A 20,157-nucleotide genomic window follows, 5' to 3' on the forward strand; every position below is an offset into this window, starting at 1 on the left:
GCTGATCTGTGTGGCACAGGGTATTTATATACAAGCACCTCATGTCTATGTTGATGTTGTTGCTCATTGTTATGTGTGCTGGTTTGAGTGCCCTGATGACTAGTGGTGTGTTCTAGCTGTAATGACATCACCTGGCAAGAAAATCTCATTCTCTTGTGTCTTTCTAGGTCCCTTCACCCTCTAAATGCCTCGTCACATTGTACATACTGTGATAAACATGGAGCTGACACAAAGACATAGGTGTGTAGAGTGTTTATTTACAATAAGTATTTGTGACAGAGAGGGGTCATTATTTAAGAAATTGTACAAAGTGAAATTATGAGTTTTCAGTGATGGTAAATGAGACAAATGGAGTAGTCACCACATTGATGTAGTCACACAGTCCAATGTATGGATTGTCAACAAATTCAATGTCAATGGGAACACAGGTGCCATCATGGTTGGCCCGGCGACTAGCTTTTGGATGGTGCATTGCCACCTGAACCTCCCCTAGGGTTTCTCGGACAGCCCCTTGTGCGTTTGGCAGGGGAACCTCTGCTATGGGCTCAGCGGTATCTGAGGAGTCATTTTGTTGCAGCTCACCCCTATCTGTGGCCACAGCTGAGGTGGTTGGAGTATCAGCATGCGGACCACCGGAGGGGGGTTTAGCTGTCATTTGGGCCACATGTCAGTCCCTCAGAAAACCCACAAGCTGGCCCATGAGGTCCACAAGTTGGCCCATAAGCATGTCCATGGACCTCAGCAGCACACACTTCTTCCACAACCTGGACCATCTGTCCCTAGTTGCCCTCCCACCTGCCCTGCTGACCCGGACCTGTGGCGTTGCCACTCAACGCATTTGTAAACTCTCCCTGCCCTCTTCTGATTGTGTGGTGGTGTTGGTAACTACTGAGGCAGGGAGAGTGTTGCAGGCAGCAGTGGTGATGTTGGTGGATGAGGCCACACAGGTCATTGCAGCAGGGGTCAGCGCTGTTGTTGTTGCTGTGGTGGTGGTGGTAGTGGGGGGGACAATGAGGACCTGATACGTGGTGCGCCCTGGCAGTCCGGATGAGCCAGGTCATTGCTCCTCATTGGAGAAAGGTAGGGAGTTCATGTTCGGCGGTGGGAGACTGGCTCTGCAGGTTGGTGATGTCTTCTGCAGTAGTTGCTTGTGGATCTCCTGTTGAACAATGGTAAAATGTTCATTGTAGTGCGCTCCACAAGCTTGGAGTTAGACGTTTGAATGTTACATATGATACACCACACATTTTAAATTGAAATCACTTAGTATGGCTGCAAGATACTGAGCATCATGACATGATGTTGAGGTACATACATTACTTGTCCATGGTGTGACATGTAAAGAGAAACCATGTGCCACATACAGATTGTATGATTACAAGGAAATGTTATCTAAAGACTTGCGGCACATCAACTTTGTGTGATGTGTCATTTTGGTTTGTCTGCATGGAATCAGTTTCAACTAAGCAAGAACTAGCTATTGTAATGTTATACATACCTTTTTCATATCATGTACTTTTGTTTGTTTGACAGATTGACCATGCATGTTTTGTGTTCATATGGCCTTGATGCTCTGACACCATGGCACTTACACATTACATTCTGTGCTGTGCATACTTGGTCCCTGAATTTCTTCCACATGTGACTTGGTGGTTCAAAGTTTAATTTACGTGACAGTTAGATATGCTTAGTTGCACACTGGATGTGGATTTTGGATCTATGCCAAGTTGGATGACATGTGAGGGCTGGTGTGCTCATATGGCTCCATGCATTTTGAGAAGGATGGCAGGGTGCATGCACTGTCTACCTACCTGTTCGGTGACACAGTGGAGGGGAATAGCTGCCACATGGTTGGGGGGGGTGCTACATCCTGCTGAGCTGTGGGACAAGGGTGCCTGGTGGTAGTTGTAGTGCTGTCTTCCCACCCACAAATACCCCTCCCTATTGAGATAGATACCGACCTGTGAAGTGGAGCAGAGGATGGGAATATGTCACACATGGCTCTTGGGTGGCTCTCGGGAGGGGGGAGTGTTCCATCCTGCTCAGGGGTGAGACCAGAGAGCAGGAGAAGGCTACCTACCTGTTAGTTGGATAAGGGCAATGCAATGGCTGCCACATGGTTGTGGGTGGGAGGAGGGTACCATCCTGCTAAGCTGTGGGACAAGGGGGCATGGTGGGAGTTGGAATGCTGCCTTCCCAACGACAAACACCCCTCCCTGTTAAGATGGCTACCTACCTGTAAGTTTGAAGAGAGCAATGCAATAGCTGCCACATGGTTGTGGGTGGGAGGAGTGTACCATCCGGCTCAGCCGTGGGACAAGGGTGCCTGGTGGGAGTTGTAGTGCTGGCTTCCATTCCACAAACACCCCCACCCTATTGAGATGGCTACCTACCTGTGAAGTGGAGCAGAGGAAGGGAATAGGTTCTACATGGCTCTTGGGTGGGGTGAGTATTCCATCCTGCTCAGGGGTGAGACAAGAGAGCAGGAGAAGGCTACCTACCTGTTAGTGGGAGAGCAATGCAATGCCTGCCACATGGTTGTGGGTGGGAGGAGTGTACCATCATGCTGAGCTGTGTGACAAGGGGGCCTGTTGGGAGTTGGAGTGCTGGCTTCCCAACCACAAATAGCCCTCCTTGTTAAGATGGCTACCTTCCTGTTAGGTGAAGGTGAGCAATGGAATGTCTGCCACATTGTTCTGGGTGTGGGGTGTGTTCCATCCTGCTCAGCTGTGGGACAAGTGGGCCTGGTGGAAGTTGTAGTGCTGGCTGACTATCCACAACCCCCCTCCCTGTTGAGAAGGCTACTTCCCTGTGAAGTGGAACAGAGAAAGGAATAGGTTACACATGGCTCTTGAGTGGGGGAGTATTTCATCCTGCTCAGAGGTGAGACAAGAGAGCAGGAGAAGGCTACCTGCCTTTTAGTTGGAGGAGAGCAATGCAATGCCTGCCACATGGTTGTGGGTGGGAGGAGTGTACCATCTTGCTCAACTGTGGGACAAGGCGGCCTGGTGGGAGTTGGAGTGCTGGCTTCCTAACCACAAACACCCTTCCCTGTTAAGATGGCTACCTACCTGTAAGTTTGAGGAGAGCAATGCAATGGCTGCCACATTGTTCTGGGTGGGGGGAGTGTTCCATCCTGCTCAGCTATGGGACAAAGGGGCCCGGTGAGAGTTGTAGTGCTGGCTTCTCAACCACAAACACCACTCCCTGTTAAGATGGCTACCTACCTGTTAGGTGTAGGTGAGCAGTGGAAAGGCTGCCACATGGTTGTGGGTATGGGGAGTGCTTCATCTTGCTCAGCTGTGAGACAAGGGTGCCTGGTGGGAGTTGCAGTGCTGGCTGCCTGTACACATGCCCCCATGGAAATATTGCTAGCTAGCTTTGGGGTGAATCAGAGGAAGAGAATGCTAGATCTGTGAGACATGTGTTGGGAAGAGCGTGTTGTATGTAAGTGCATTTAGGTCTAGGAAGAGTAGCTTTCTAGTTGTGCAAGACAGCACATAGCAGTGTAATGTGAGACATTTGTTAGTACTTACCAGCCTCCACTCCCCTGAGTATTCCTGAGAGACTCTCTGGATGCAGTGTGGCAAGCACCTTCTCCTCCAATTCAGTGAATGTTAGTGGTGGAATGGGAGGGCCACCGCCAGTCCTCTGAGCCAGCTCATGGTTCTTATTGGCATGCTCTTTCACCCTGGTCTTGAGGTGATACCACCTTCTCCTGATGTCCTTCAGGGTCCACGGGATGGTCCCTACTGCATTGACTTTATTGACTATCCTTGCCCACATTTGATTTTTTGTGGCTACTGGTGTCTGTTGGACCATTCTTCCAAACAAATGTGGTTCTACACTGATTAACTCATATACCATCACTGACAACTCATTGTCAGTGAATTTGGGAATCTTCTTCTGTGACATGGTGTGTTATATGCAAATGGGGAAAAGTGCAGGTGTGAAGGTGGTGATGATTATGTGTATGTGTTTGTGATGGTGTGAAGTGTGCTGATTTGTCTCTCCATTTTGCTGTGGGGTTGGGTTCATCAGTTGTGGAGTTGGGCAAAGGATTCTGGGCAGGGAAGGGGCTGGTTTTATATTCAGCTATGTGGGTGGGTCAAAATGGAGTAGTCATGTCAGGTGTGTTGTGTGGGTTGACCTGGGATTTGTATTTTTTTACTTGCCATGGGAATGTGTCATTGGGGCGTGTTAGGTGTTGTTTCAGGCTAAGCCAGATTTATAGCCACACTTTGTAGCCTTGTTGTGTGGTTGCTTTCGAACGCCATTTCTCTTCCGGCATGACCGCGGCAGTCGGAATGCAACAGCCCTTCCACCAGCTCTCCCATTCATTTTTTCTTGCGATCGCGGTAGCCGGAAACAACTGATCGTTCCGCTGGCACCGCCATTGTATCGTAATTTCACGTGTGGTCATTCCACTGGTCCAACTGGTGGCTAATCCTAGTTTGACCGCCCTTTTCTTGCGGTACATGCGGAGGGTTCATTTCTGCTACCACGGCGGTCGCAATGCTTTTCCGGCCGCCATCCTAATTGACCCCTAAGTTGGCGTCTGGCTTATTCCAGAGTAGGACCACTGTGAAGTGAGCTGTGTGCATCGCTATGATGATTGGGCTGGAGCCCTGCATAGTTAGGAGCTGGTGACCCCATATGCCAGGAGGGGCCACTGTGAGAAGATTGCTGTGCTGTGAGGGCCGTAGCCCTTGTGCAGAGGTGAGCCGCAACCAAGTATGTCGGGAGGTGCTACAACTGAGGACTTCTCTGTGACGATCGGGCACGAGCCTTTGTAGAGTGAAGCTACGATGCTAGAGGGGGTCAGTGGCACCAGCAATATGTCTGGCCTGGTTGGAGTTGTTGCCTGAGAAGTGAGGTCTCCGTGGCAGCCCCAACGTACCTGCACCGGCACAAAGGATTCGCACCGGGGTCTTTGCATTACCCCACCATGTGCTGGACCTGAGACTTACCCTGCACGGAGGAGCCACAAAGAACCTTTGTTCGCTGTGGTGGCATGACGACATGTGAGGAACTCTACATCTGCTAAATGTAACCTGTTTGGTCCATGTGCGGCCAACAGTCCCAAATCAGCTGCTGCCGCTCCAGCACCTGTGGAAGGTGGATGCTCAGGAATTCTGGTCGCTCCAGTCCTACAGGTATGAATAAGACTTATTTCGGGCCAGGAACTTGCTTACTAGTTAGTGCTGTGGTGCTGGAACACTGATGACTTTAATATAGAGACAGAGTGAACTCTTGAGACTCGGATTACTATTGGGGTTTTGCCCTGGATGTTGCCTATAGTGAATGGGGACTAACCATTACTGCTTGAAGCGAGGAGGAAGTTGGGACATGGAACTGCCTATGAAACACTAAAGCCCCGACCTGAGGTGGACTGTGTAGTTATGTATGAATATCAAATTTACCTTTTTGTTGTTAGCAGTAAAAAAATGATCTTCTCTTTTTCCATCAACCCGTTCGCTGCGAGCGTTGGCCACGGGCACCGCGGGCACTACCTCTGTAGTGCTGCACACGTCTGTTGGCCGACGCGGGCCCCGCTCGTGCAATAGGACACCCGCACCACGGCATATTTTGCGCCACGGTTAACGGGTCAAAGTGACTATGTGGTTTGATTAAAATGTATTGGTGATGTTGCGTGTATTTTGAGTTGTGAGCCTGTATTCAACCCCTGTATCTACCTTCTGCCCAGAGAAAGCCTTAACACCTCTGACCACGTTATTCCTGAAAGTCAAGTGCTGAAGGGGTAGGTGGCCCAGTTGCTTAGAATCCATAGTTAGTTGGGCCCCAGGACATCAGGGCACAATAACCTCTGTTTGGCCCGTGGACTACCAAAAGGGGGTTCAACAGTAGGAAATGGTTGCTTTTAGCTTTAGTATGGAGTGCATGTGTTTGGTGTGTTTCACGTGTTAAAATTGCTAGCGAAAAATGAAGGCAAATGGGCGTGTTGTTAAGTGATGTGCAAATAGGTGAGCTGAGCATTATTAGACTAACAGCTAGATTCATCAAGCCGAAAACGGCTCGCAAAGGGCCAGATTCTGAGAATCTGGCCCTTTGCGAGTGCAATTTTTGCATTTGGGATTCATCATCCCAAATGCAAAAATCGCTAATTGCGAAATCGCATATTTGCGAGGAATTGCATTTAAGGAATCTCTATTTGAGATTCCTTAAATGCAATTCATCAACCATTTTCAATTTCTGGCCGCTATTTACCACGAAGTCAGACTTCGTGGTAAATAGCGAAAACTCAGAAAAATGCACTTTAGTGCATTTTTCTGAGTGGTATTTTACACACACACATGTCCTTTGGACATGTGTGTGCACAACATCTGGCTACATTTGCTTTTCAGGGGTGCTACAGGGTGTCCTTTGGACACCCCTGGCACCCTTGACATCGCATCCTTATTTGCGATTAGCAAATTGCTAATCGCAAATAAGGAATACCTCCCCATTCATTCCTATGGAAAAAAGTGGTACTAAGGAAAACAAGCGTCATGGAATTGTCATTATTGGTCCAAGCAATTTTTATAGTTGAGAGGTGAGAGGGAGGGTACAGTTTTTGTGCATGAGAATGAGGAGCAAGTGAACAGTTCTCAACTATTGAGGGTATTCATGAAAGGTTTGGGGAGTATGGCATTGTTGGAGTTCTGAACCCATTCATTTAGGACAGGGGTGTTGACAGAGGCAGGTGGTTTCTTTTTGAGTATGAGGTAAGTGGTGTTGCAAGGTAGAGATCAGAGTGTGTGTGTGTGTTTTGGTATGTACTGCAATTAAGTGCATCAGGGTTGTAAGTGGAAAGTTGAGGGAATATGCTGGTATTGGTTATAACATGCCCTTTCTTTGGTTTGCTACACAGATCGTGCCATGGGTCTGAGGGATGGCAGAAGGATGGTGTGGGTTTCCTACATTAGTAGCCCATGATGTGTGGAAGTGATTGCTATGAATTTAGATAGATTGAGAGTGGAGAGAGTGAGAATTAATTGATTAGGTAAAAGGGAGATGGGTTGAGGTCAGTTGTTGCCCACATTGACACAACTGCAAAAAGGAAGGGGTTGTTCAGATTCGTTAGTTGTGCATTTGGGCGAGAACAATCCGCTACATTTCAGCTGCCAGGAGAGATGCTTCTTTAAAACTACGGCTCCTCCACTATGGTGGAGGAGCAACGCCCTACTGCTTTTGAGCAGCGTAAAGGAAAGGAAATATAAAATGATAATAACTTTGAGCTATTATCACTTTATGTTTCCTTTGCGGGTGGGTGATGCTGCTCTGCTCTCAGAGCAGGGCATGGGAGGAGCGGTTTGCCCACTCCTAAATGCCCAATGACTATTTAGTCGGCCCTCTCGGGCCACCCAAACCAGCCATGTGCACTTTCCCCATTCTCCATGCAGGCTGCAATACAGCCTATGTGGAGAACAACCCCAGGCCCCCATTCCGTGGTTGAGTGTCGAACCAGGACGCTCAAAACAAATCACAATGCTGCATTGCAGCATTGTGACTGGTCAGGGGAGTCTGGCTGTTCTTTATGGCTTCCTGTTTCACGAGTAGAGCAGGAGCAAGGAGCAGGGATGCAGGACCCGTTGGCAAGGTAAGGGCACCAATTTTTTCCATCCCCCCCCCCCTTGCCAAACCTCCCTCCCCCGGCCTCCTCATCCACACCACCTGCGAGTCCTGCCGGCCGCCACTGGAAAAAAAACTTGCGAGGGCTGATAAGACAAGGGCAGGGACTAAGGAATTTTGCACAGAGCTAATGCCTAGATTGCGATGTAGGGGTCTGTGAGATCAGAGGCCACCATAGACTGGTTGTGTTGGAACATTATTAGGGAAATGCAGTTTTTGTGTAGGTTGCAAGGTTCACTACTGCATAATGATATTAGGTATGAAGGGTAAGAGATGTTTGGAAATAATGGGGTGAATTGGCGGGGTTGTAATAAGTTGCAATTCTTGAACTTTTAGGAGAAGGTGGCAAGATTGTTTGAAGAGTGAATGGAAATGCATAGTTTTTTGTTTGGTTAAAGGGGGAAGTAGAGAGGGGGCGGGACAGGAAAACACCTGTGTGGGGGTCTTTCTTGGTAACACCACTGGGGGCATGTGGGGTGCTTAAAGAGTTGACTAGGCTCCTTGATATGTAATCTAGGTTTGCAGGGAGTTAGTGTGGGGCAGTACTACGCTATGAGTCTCTTACATTTTAGTAATAGCAAGGTACTTTGGAAAGGATAGGGATTGAAATTGACAATAGGAGGACCTTAGGCATTTGGACATTTGAATGATGTGGGAGGCGGGGTTAGTAAATGGGGAGCTTTAAAAGTGAGGGGGAGTTAGTGATGGTGCTTGTGTTAACGTATTTGGCATGTGACCCAGGGGCCGCTCCTCCACTAAGGCGGAGGAGCATCGCCCCACTGCTCTCAGTGCATGAAAAAAGAAAAATTAAATGGCAATAACATTGATATTATCAATTTCTTTTTTGGAGCAAAGGGATGGGTTAGAGCGGAGCAGGGCTAGTAGCACAGGAAGGAGGAGTAGTTTGTGCTCACTGAGGGCCAGATGTACGACCAAGAAAATTGCACATCGCAATTTGCGAGGCGCAATTTCCGATGTGTATTTCACACTGTTTGCGATTCCCAATGGGGTCGCAAATTGCGAGGCTTATCAATATTAATGAGCCTCTCACAATTTGCAAGCCCATTGGGAATGACAGCCCTCCCAGGGATGGTGTCCTGCTGGGCTAAGCAGACCACCATGTCTGGGACTGCTTTTTAATAAAGCTGATTTTAATTTTTTTTAATGCAGCCCGTTTTCCTTAAAGGAAAACGGGGTGCATTTAAAAAACATAAAAATGAAACTTTTCAGTTTCATTTTTTAAGGGCAGGAAGTGGTCTCTGGGACCACGTCTTGGGCCCTCCAAACAGTCATGCGCACTTTGCATGTTCTCCACCGGGCAGTAATTATTATTATTATTATTAATCGGGTTTTATAGAGCGCAAACAACCCGGAGGCCTCGTAGCGCTAAGTACCGTCATACTAAAAGGAAAGAGAGGTTAACTGAACAGGTGGGTTTTCAAATCCTTCCGGAATTTTAAAAGGTTAGGTTCACTTCGAAGGGAGGAGGGCAGGGAGTTCCATTCTTTTGCGGCGTTCCAGGAGAAGGAACGTCCGCCCCATCTGGTCCGTCTGATTTTGTTGACAGTGGCCAGGAAGGCAGTACTGGATCTTAGGGGCCTGTGAGGAAGGTAGGGTTTTGCCAGGGAACAGATCATAGTTGGGGCATTCTTCCACATGGCTTTGTGCATAAAGCAGAGAGATTTAAACAGCACTCTGGCCTTAACCGGAAGCCAGTGCAGCTTCCTTAAGGCAATGGTGGCTGAGTCTCGTTTATTGAGGCCTAACAGGAGGCGAGCTGCAGCATTTTGAGTCACCTGTAGCTTTTTGATTGTAAAAGCGGGGGCACCTAAGTATAAGGAGTTCCCGTAATCTAGGCGGGACAAAATGATGGCTTGAACCATTATTCTGCGGGCTTCAAAAGGGAGAAGAGGCAACACTTTTCTCAGCATACGCATTAGCCCAAAGCATGTGGAAGAAAGAGTGGTAGCTTGCTGCATGAAGCTGAGGTTGGAGTCCAGCCAAATGCCTAAGCTCTTTATATGGCATTTTGGTTGAGGCGTAGGGCCCATGCATGGTGGCCAGTCTAACAAAGGAGTGGGAATGGTTGAGTTACCTAACACCATGAGCTCAGTTTTCTCGCCATTTAATTTTAAATGCGAGGTTGCCATCCACTGAGCCACTGCTACCAGGCAGTTACTTAGATTGGAAGGGGAAGAGTCTGCCTGATTCATAGATACGACTAATTGCGTATCATCGGCGTAGGTTATTATATCCAGACCGAAAGAGTGCACTATATCAGCTAACGGCTGCATATAAATGTTAAAAAGAGTAGGGCTCAATGAAGAGCCCTGAGGTACACCTTGATCCAGGGGCCAAAATTTTGAATAGGTAGTACCCTCAACTACCCTAAAGGAGCGATTCTCCAGGAATGACTGGAGCCAGAGCATGGCCTTCCCCGAGATTCCCATCTTGTTGAGGCGATGAAGGAGAATGCTGATGTTGACGGTATCGAAGGCGGCACTAAGGTCAAGCAACATAATTGCTGTGGTGCCGCCTTGATCCATTTGCTTCCTGGCCAGCTCAGTTACCGCCAGGAGGGCTGCCTCGGTTCCCAATTTTGGACGAAAGCCAGCTTGGGAATCATGAAGGAGAAAGTTATTCTCTAAAAATTGAGTAATAGTCGAGTTGACATGTTTTTCTAGAAGTTTGCTGATCCACGGAAGGAGGGAAATAGGCCGGTAGTTGGCCATGTTTTCCGGGTCCAGTGTGGGTTTTTTCAGCAAAGCCTTAACCTGTGCACATTTCCATGCAGTGGGTACTGAGCTAGTGGAAATGTAAGTGTTTAGTATGTTGAGGATAACAGGTTTGACTGTATTCTCAATTTTTACTATCTGACAGGGAGGGGCAGGGTCTATAGGAGATCCTGATTTTATTTTCGTCATGATAGCCACAAGTGAGTTCTCATCCAGCAATGGAAACTCATCTAATTTTGGAGTTGTGACGTTAGATGGACTGGTTCCCATGTCCTGGGATAAATTAGGTGATTGAAAGGCGGAGGCAATTTTTTCTATTTTCCTGAAAAAGTACTCAGCTTGACTCTCACATCGAGCCTGAGCTTTACTAGGGTCAGCGGGAACCAGGGGGATATCAATCAGGGATTTTACTACTTGAAAGATTTCTCTAGAGGAGTTGGAGGCAGTTAAAAAAATTTCCTCGAAGTATAAAGTTTTGGTTCGTCTAATTTCTAACTTATACTTTTTGATGGCTTCGAGATGTGTAGTTTTATCTACCTTACTACAAGAGATCCTCCAATTTCTTTCAAATTTTCTGCACGCCCTTTTTAGTTCTTTAAGATGAGGGGTGTACCAGGGGGAGTCCTTGGATTTAGTTTTTTCTTTAAGGGCCTTATTAGGTGCAATAGCGTCCAAGGCTGAACACAGCCATGTGATATAATTCTCATATTGCAGTGCTGGGTCTGTCGCCTTTTGGGGGGGGGGGGGGGCAGCCGAAAGCTGGTTAGCCCATTGGTCTGGGGAGACTTTGGACCACTCTCTGCCAATTAGGGTGATGCGAGGAAGGGGCTGCAATGGCGTCACTGGAGTCCACTGAATGGGTATTAAATAGTGGTCAGTCCAGGTAAGAGGTAATGGGGTCCCTACTTCCAGTCTGTTGTCGTTACTGAAAACACCATCGAGGAGATGTCCCTTTTCATGCGTGGGCTCAAAGCCTTTCTGTATAATCTGGAGAGCTGCCATACCATCCAAAAGTGCCTTGGCCGTGGCGTTGTTAGGGTCCTCTAGGTGGATGTTTATATCTCCTAGTGTAGAGAAATAGGATTTACTAACCACCAAGTTGGCTATTTTGGATTGGAGTGATTCAATGAAGTCTCCTATTTGATTGGGGGGACGGTAGATAAGTACGCCAGAAAATGAATCTATAGGTGAGAATTCAAGAGTAAATAGCATACTTTCACAGTTAGAGATATCAGCCGATGAAGTTCTACAGCGGTAGTGGTTTTTATGAAGGATGCCTAGGCCGCCTCCTCTACCTTCTGGTCTATCTAATCTCTGCAAAGTGTACCCTGTTTGCAGGATGGAAGTAATATCTGAGTCAGAGGCGTCTTTTAACCACGTCTCCGTCAAGAATACTACATCTGGCTCGTTTTCCTCCAGCAAGAGAGTCATTTGCGTGGCATGTTTGGTCAATGACCGGCAGTTTAAAAGGAACATTTTGTAGTATTTGCCAGAGGGGGACTTATCTTGATGGCTGGTCAATGAGAATGTACAATGAGAGCAGATCCCAGAGTGAGAGTCAGGGAGAATGGAGTGCCGACAGGTGTAAGTAATCGGAGGCATTACGTTTTTTAGTGTGGTAAAATCATACCTCATCGGTCTACTACATTCTGGTCTGCTTTGCACAGGGGGTATGGCCCCTGGTCCCGTCCGGTCGCGGACGGGCGCAGACGGGCCCGCCTTCGGCGCGCCCGCTGCGCCCGCCCGCTGCGCGGACGGGGGACTTTGAAGTTTATATCCACTGTAGGGGGCGTGAGGAGGGTGGGATCGTCGATCATCTAGACCGCGATCCTACCCCTACCCAAGATGGCGCCCAAAATGAGTTAAGCGCCGAGCGCCTGAACTAGCTAATATGCATAGGCTTCCTGTACCCAGCTGAACACCGAACCAATGTGCTTAGGCTAATCACAACTCTGTATTGCAGCATTGTGCTTGGCTATGGGGAGCCTGTCCTTCCAGGTCGATGCAACGACGGAGGACAGACAGCGGACGGCGGCTGTGAGGAGGTAGGTGTTTTTCTTTTTTATATTGTGTCCTCACTGCCCTGCCACCCCCGTTCCCTGCCAGCTGCCACTAATGTGACCTGCACTCACTAAAGTAGCTTTTCACACACTATGGGTCTGTAATGCTTGACCCGGGCGCCCGTTGGGGATACCTGGCGGAAATGGGCTTAGCTCCTTTTCTTCCCAGTAGCAAACGGCAGTAGGTGCAGGTCGGCAGGACAGCAATAGGGCTGATTGACGGGGGGGCGGGGGGGCAGAGGCGGGGTTACAGGCATTTTGGGTGGGTGCACAGGAGACTGCTTCCTCTTTCTTGCATTCCCCTCTGTGTCTTTGTCCTTGCCCACTCTCCCTCGACTTCGACTTGAGATGGATTATGGGCAGTGTGTGGGTTGGCCATTTTTGCATGTCTGTCACCATTCTTTGGTTGGGACAGGGAGTACGTGTAGACTTGGTTACGTAACAGATCTCGCATTAGCCAGTACCGAGAATGGTGCTTAGGGGCGCTGATGAGGGCAAATTGAGCCGGTGATATAATGGTTTGCTAAACTCTGAATGCTTGAATCAACACTTGGAAAGAGGGTGAAGGCTGCACTAATCCGTGAGGTGCTCAAAGTTTAGGCTGAGGAAAGTACTAAGTAAAGGACTGGTATTGGCAGTCATGCTAAGGGGACCATAAGGCATTTGGACAGTTGAATGACATGGGGGGATGGGGAGGCTTAAGGGTGGCGGCAGAGTTAGTAATAGTGTTTGTATTAGTGAGGCATGGTGTACTAGTTGTGAGACAATATGCCAGGTTATAGTATTTTGATGTGTGACCTGTTCTCATTAAAGAGGCCTATTACACACCAAAGCCCTTACTCTGAGTTGTACAAAACTGGGGGCATAATAAAATCGCAGGTGATTTTACCATTACTGTGCGGCAAATCTTCCCTAGTACGGTGCAATTACTAGTTAAACCCCATAAAATGGGGAATACCATGCAGACCGACTTTGCGTGTAAAACCACACATAATTCCCAATTCTGAGGGGTTTAATGCTCACATTGTCCATCTGCTCTGAGCAGGTTCTAAACGTATAGTTGAACCTCTTGGTGGGAGTGGATTGAGAGAAGGAGGTGTTGGGAGTAGGGGAGGGAAAGGAAAGGTTTTTATGGCAGTTGGGGGCCTTTTGTGCTATTTCTTCTCAGAAGCAGGACCCGAAAGGAAGCTTCGTTGTTGCTGCAGCCAAAACCTGTTGCGATTTTACTGTGTGGAATTACTTCACAGTAAAGTCGGATCTGGTCTCCCACACCCGGAAAAACCGGGTGTTGAAAACCCGAAACATGGAATGAAGGCCGTATGAGCGAGTCGGTCTGTTGTGCCTGCGGCCTGCTGTCAGCGTCCTATTGATGAATGGAGTGACAACAAAAATTCCTTGCGCCTTTATCTGTGTGGCAGAGCAGCCGGCCTGGGATTTCCCTTCAATAAGTGTGTGGTTGGGCTTTTTAGCTTCTCATATATTTTCACTAACAAGTCCACCTTGTCTGTTTTGGATGCCCTGCTAATTCCCTTCCTACTGGCTGATGCCCACATTCGGTGGGCTCTGAGAAGGCCATGCAGGAACCAGGGCCGGACAGGCCATTTATTCCACTGGGCATTTCCTCAATGGGCTGGAGGCCTTGAAGGCAGGTTTTGAAAGGACAGGGCCACCCTGGCTCTTCTGCCACTTCCCCAGCTTTAAGGTTAATTGCAGCAGGTCGGGGAAACTTCAAAATAGAGAAAAAGAGAGGGAAGGGGGAGGAAAGTTAACTAATCGGAGAAGAAGAGAGGGAGATAATGGATGCAAGAGAGCATGAAGGGGCGGTGCTGGTTGGAGCACTTTTGCCAAGGCTTGTTTTGGTTCCGGAGTCCGGTCCTGACTACAACCACCTTCAGGTGAATACCTCAGAATGGGCCACTTTTCCGAAGCACGGCATGAGAACTCCCGAATCCTCCAGACGTCCGGGAGCGCAATATGAGTCACATTTGGAACGGGAGTGCAAAAAAAGTGCGGGAGGCGGTGAGATGTGGGAGAGGGAAGAAGGAAACGGGGGCGCTGTTGTAAGTGGGGGGTGGTGCCCCCGACATGAACTTCCACATAAAAGACACACAGAGTAGGCTAATATGTCAAATGTGAAAGATAGAATGTATTTTTAGGCAGCTATTTTGTCAATTTCTTATTACGCAACCACTTAATCTAGCTTAAAACCAGTTTACGTTTTTCTGACGCCACATAACAGGAAAGTCCTGGTGCTATAAGTTCTTCCCCTCAGGGCCCAGCAAACAGATTTTGAGAAGGGCGAGAAAAGACGCTCTCAAAAGTTGCATGTACAACTGTCGCCGAGCTGGTTTTTGAAGAACTGGCCTGGAGCCAGAGAGCAAACACCCCACTGAATAGCATTCAGATACAGAGTCTAAGAATGAAACATTACCACTGGTTGAAGAGCGAGGAACACGTACCCTCCCTCCCCCAGTGGTAGTCAGGTAACTAACTGAGCCCGACCATTTCTTTCTCCACTCGCCATTGTACTTGTCAAGGAAGCAAGGGCTCTCTGCTCTGATGTGTGGAAGTTCCATGCGCAAAAAGTGGTTGCAAATTGTGCACCGACTTTTACAAATGAAAAGGAATTTTGCAAACAAACCTATGTTGTAATAGGTCAGTGCACAAAATTCCAATCGTAGTGTATTGCAATCTGACTTACCTCATCAATATTAATGAAGTCATCATAAATTGCCACCCACTGGCATTGGATGCCATCACGGGATAATGGCTTGCTGGGGGCCAGCACACCACCATATCCATGATCGCATTTTAAATATAACCAACTTTTTTTTTTTTTAAATGCAGCCCGTTCTCCTTAAAGGAAATGGGGATGCATTTAAAAAGGAAAGAGGTGGTCTGGGATTTTACCTAGGCAACGCGCTGCTTTAAAACGATACATACCTTATTGAAACGCTATTTGGAATGGATGCCCTAAACACCCGCCTTCCAAACACGTTTGTTATGGGTTTCTAAATGCATTCTGTAAATCAGAAAATAGGTTTAGTACATTAAAAAAGCCATTTTGCATTTGCAAACCCAGTGATTTTACAAATTGTAGGCTTTCTGACCGCAAAAGCGCTGTATTGGGCTCAAGTTTATACACACTAGTAGAGTTAAAATATAATATAAAGTGTCTTGCTTTTTTCAAGGCTTTCAAGATTTGTTCAGGAAGCTCTTAAAAGTGAGCTTTATTTCGCTGCTCAGCTTATTCTAACAGTATCAACATTTCCATCCTTTTATTTCCGCTTTCATCCCTAATTTATGTTCTCAGGTACTCTACACTATACAGTGTCCTATAGGCACACCACAAACTGGATTGTTTATTGGTACCATAACAGTATGGGATAATGATAATAATAGTAATAATAAGAAATAATAATAATGAGTACAGGGGTCCAAAGTTTTTCTTAAAAGTATGCTGCCACTGCTGGGTTTGCTGAACGCGAAAGCTTGCTTACACATTTATTCCACCTCATGCCCCTTTCTTCCACCTCCCTACACTTGCTGTCACACTGGCTAGTTTGTTTTCCTCCTTGCTTTCTCCATTTGCTGCCATTTTCATATTTTGCCCTTTCCCCTTCTTTCTCCCTTTTTCTCCTTTTCTGTCTCTTGATCTGGGTCACCAAAATCTGTTAATGAAAAATAAATGCTGGTCCAAAAATACTGTGAGTCAGGATGAGCTGTTAGGGAGAAGGAATGTTTGGGTAGAAGGCAACTTTGTCTGAGTAGGGAGAAATTGGGTACTTGGTGTGCTGTCAGTGGCTGTCACAAGGCCAAATAAGTTCAGCGTCTTGTCAAGGTTAGGCAACAGTGTCTGTTACTCGACAGCGGCTAACCTTTTCAGTGGTGGTCGCTATTTGCCAGGGGTGGCAGGGCGGCAGGATGTGGAGAGTTGTAAATAATAAAAACAACAGACCCAGCGCCAAAGCTACCTTGTGGGGGTCGTAGCAGCGTCCACCAGCGGATCCACCTGCCAGCAGTCCACCCCTTTTTGCCTGCCTCTCGCCGCCTCGCTCCCCTGCGACTTCGGAGCACGGCAGCTGAGCGGAGAGCGGGCTAGGGGACTCCAACCCCCAGAAGCCCCAGCGACACGCACGCACGACCGGAAAAGGACGGCGCCAGGAGGCGCATAAGTGCAGCGTGAGACCCGCCTCGCGGGACGCCGAGCGAAGCCCGGGCAAAGGGCGGGCAGTCTGTGGCAGTCAGGGGCTGTCAAAGGCTGGGCTGGGCCATCCCCCTGTGATTTGCTACCCGGATAGCACTGGTGAATTCACTAACTTTAGTGTGAGTATATGCCCTTCCCCTTTTTCCTGGACTAATGACAACCCGCTCAGGGAAGAATTTAAGGGGAGGAAGTGGAGGGTGCTCAACTGGTGCAATAGGCACTATGGACAAATTTATAACCCGGGTTGCTGCCGTCATTGAGAAGGAGATAGTCATGACGGAGCGGCGGCTTTCAATGGACTTAAACCAGTCGAAGAGATCATCCCTGGGCTCCATAGCTCGAGCTGAATCCCCCATGAGCTCCTCCGCCCAACTGCTAACCCCTCCTCACATACACGAGGAACCTCGACTTGTTTCATTAAGGGCTAGCATAGATAGATTGGAAAATTTGGCTGCATCGTCTACTCCCCACCCCGAGGTTGCTGGTTCCGAGGCACTGCTCTCAATAAAAACAAGCGCTGTTGCTCCTTCAGTTTCAGCAAGAGACCCTGGATCCTCGGACAAACCAATGCCGGACCCTAAGATTCTGACCACAGGGAAAACAAAAAGGAAAAGGACTGTCAGCCGTTTAAAAAGAGCTCCATGAAATGGTACAGGAATCTGCGGAAAAGGGGTCTGAAGGGCTCATTCTCCAAGCATCAAACTAATGCCCCTTTTGTATTTAAGGGGGCAGGCCCCATTGCTGTTAATGCCAGTGCCACTCCCTCCTCAGTCCCTCAGTCTTCACCTCTCTGTGCCCCGGTTACTTTTGTCCAGATGGAGGGGCTGCTGAAATCTCTTTTGGTCCCGATTGTTGATAAAGTGGCAGGGATGGGAGAAAGGCTAGACAGGCTCGAACAATCGACCCTGGACAGCTTTTTCTCGCTGAAAGCATTGATTAAACTACACTTTAAGACAGGGGAGGAGGGGCAGGGAGGGAGCCCCCTCAATAGTTCCACCCAGGTGTCCCAGCTCGCCCTTCCTGATATAGCACCCACGACCAATGTAACAACATCGCAGCCGGTCGATATTGCTCTTGCAGAACCACGGAGGGCTTCTTCTCCTGTGGGTAGCACTGGCCAAGCAGCGCAAGCTGCTCCAAGTACCCTGAAGCAGCTAAAAGCATCGGGCGGGGCAGAGCTGCCGAGGAGGAATAATCAAGTATCAACTAAGGGAACCCCTACAGAGGTGGGCAAAAGCAAAAATATCCTGAATGCTCACACTGTTACTACCTCACACACTAGCAATGCTCCAATGCGACCGCAAATCCCAACTCCCAAGGTTGCTCATAAAGCTGTTCGGTCTAAAACTGCTCCAAAACCTCCTCCAGTCAATTTGCCACCAGATTGCCACCCATATGTTGCCGTCCTGATTAACGTACCCACATTAAAGGCTGGCACCAACGAATCCCCCCATGCACTAACAAACAAAACTATGCACTGGCTCGAATCTAACAAACCCCTAGCTAGGGGCCTTGATGGCCATATCATAGGAGCAAGAAGGGTGAACTGGGTGGGTTTTGGGCACAAGAAAGTGGAAGGTGAATGCGTGTTGGTTAACTTTAGAGACAGTAGAGTAGCACAATCCATCTGCGACTCAAATCCTAATCTTGGTGGGCAGGGAATCAGTATAGTGGACCTAACATTCTTCTACCCAAGAATAACCCCACTCATGACTGGTCGAGATTTTGGCTTGGGGCAGAACAACAACACTAACTACTTCGACTTCCCTATCAAACTTCTGTTGATACTGAACCGAACCAAATCCTGTGAAGTTGGTGGGAGATGACATTGCTGCGGGAGACCTCGATCTGAGCAGTTTGCTTGCTGCCCCTGTCACTCCCTTTCTGTGCAGCAAAATCCCCACACCTACGCATGAGAGAAGCCAGGCTCGAGCCGAGCAAGAAGGGGTTAGTACCCTAGTGATACAGGAACCTGTGGCGGGCGAGAACGAACCAACTCCCGGCGCTGCTCCAGCTGTGACGGATCCAGTCCTTAGGATTTTCAGCTGGAACATCACGGGTATTGATAGGAAGTTGGAGTTGCCAGAATGGAGTGCCCTCATGGAGGGTTACTCCATCTGCATATTCCAAGAGACATGGGCCTTGGAGTCCCGTCACAAGGTGGGCTACTCATCACATTTTATTCCCGCGGTCAAGCCCCTGGCAGGGAGGGGGCGCCCTTCAGGGGGTCTCCTCATCTGGGTTGCAGTCTCCTTGGACTGTAGGGTGGAGGAACACTTTACAAACTCCCCTGACATACTCAACATCATGCTGAAGGATTCCCGGGGTCGCAACCAGCTAGACATTTACAACGTCTATGCCAGAGGCACAAGGGGGGGAGTGCAATCGGCCACCATAGCACTCCTGGAAGACCTGTTAAGAAAACGGCCAAGGAACTCGAGCACCATGGTGATGGGTGACTTTAATTGCACGTTCGAGCCCCTTGGTCTTGACGATGTGCTGGGCGTGGAGGAGGAGGACGCGAAAAGGGCGATCCCGGCCCTGGCCCTACCCCCCATTAAGAAATGGACGCAAGCGGCTTTACAGATCAACGCACTAAATTTGGAATTTGACCTAAGGGCGGTAAACGGGAGGTCCAAATCGGATGTGCAGGGCGCACACACATACAATAGGCCCAATCATACATCGAGAATAGATTATATTCTTCTCGATGTATGTCTATGGAGTACCCTGCGCGACATGAGGATCATTGAAAGTATTGATAGTGACCATAATCTCCTGTCACTCGATCTGACCCCAGGGTGGCTTAGGGATATGGATAGGTCCAAACGATCATTGCCGGCACCTAATACCCCGAGATTTACGGTATCTAACTGTGAGAGACGGTTAAAATGGCCCAAGATCGCCCTGTCCAACGAGAAACTTTCTACTATAGGGGTCCTGCTGGTCGAGGCTCAGAGCAAACTGAGCCTATTGCCTAGTGCACCAAAGGAGGCCACACAGGTCTTTTGTGCCCTAATTGGTGCACTGGGCAAACTCTTTGTTTTTCCCAGTGGTGCCCGGAGTACGTCCAACAGGAAAGACCCCTGGACAAAACAGGGCTGGTATACAACAAAATGCAGGCACAAGAAAACGGCCCTGATTGAGGCAGTTAAATCTAAGTCCCCAACTGCTGTTAGATCAGCCAGGAAAGAATATTCCCTGACCGTAAAGGCGGCTAAAAACGAATGGGAGGTAAAGTTTTGGGAAGATCTCTTGACCGCAAGTAAGGGAAAGGACGCAAGGAGCTTCTGGAGTCTGATTAAGAACAAGAATAGGCCAGATGGGTCGCTTGTAACTTGCAACATCCCCGCCCAGCTCTGGTATACTCATTTTGAGGCTCTTTACTCTCACCCTGTAGGGGCTCTTAGCGACTCCTTTTCCCAGGTGAACGATCTAATGGTTAGTGATACGGATGACTTCACCGAGAGGGAGGTAGAAGCAGTAATCAAGTCCGTGGTCCCACTAAAAGCTGCAGGGCCTG

At 48.5% G+C, this 20,157-nt stretch overlaps 1 long non-coding RNA gene across 1 annotated transcript in view; it reads right to left on the reverse strand.

Moving 5' to 3' along the window:
• Nucleotides 1–237: 237 nt before the first annotated feature.
• Nucleotides 238–20,157, reverse strand: part of LOC144824987 (uncharacterized) — a 43,474-nt gene continuing 23,554 nt past the window's right edge. The window contains exon 2 of the long non-coding RNA XR_013609225.1: nucleotides 238–1,159. This is a non-coding gene — a long non-coding RNA (uncharacterized LOC144824987). The remainder of the gene's footprint in view (nucleotides 1,160–20,157) is intronic.

This window comes from Lissotriton helveticus, chromosome 3_1 (genome assembly GCF_964261635.1).
Source record: "Lissotriton helveticus chromosome 3_1, aLisHel1.1, whole genome shotgun sequence".
In the NCBI taxonomy this organism is placed as follows: domain Eukaryota; kingdom Metazoa; phylum Chordata; class Amphibia; order Caudata; family Salamandridae; genus Lissotriton; species Lissotriton helveticus.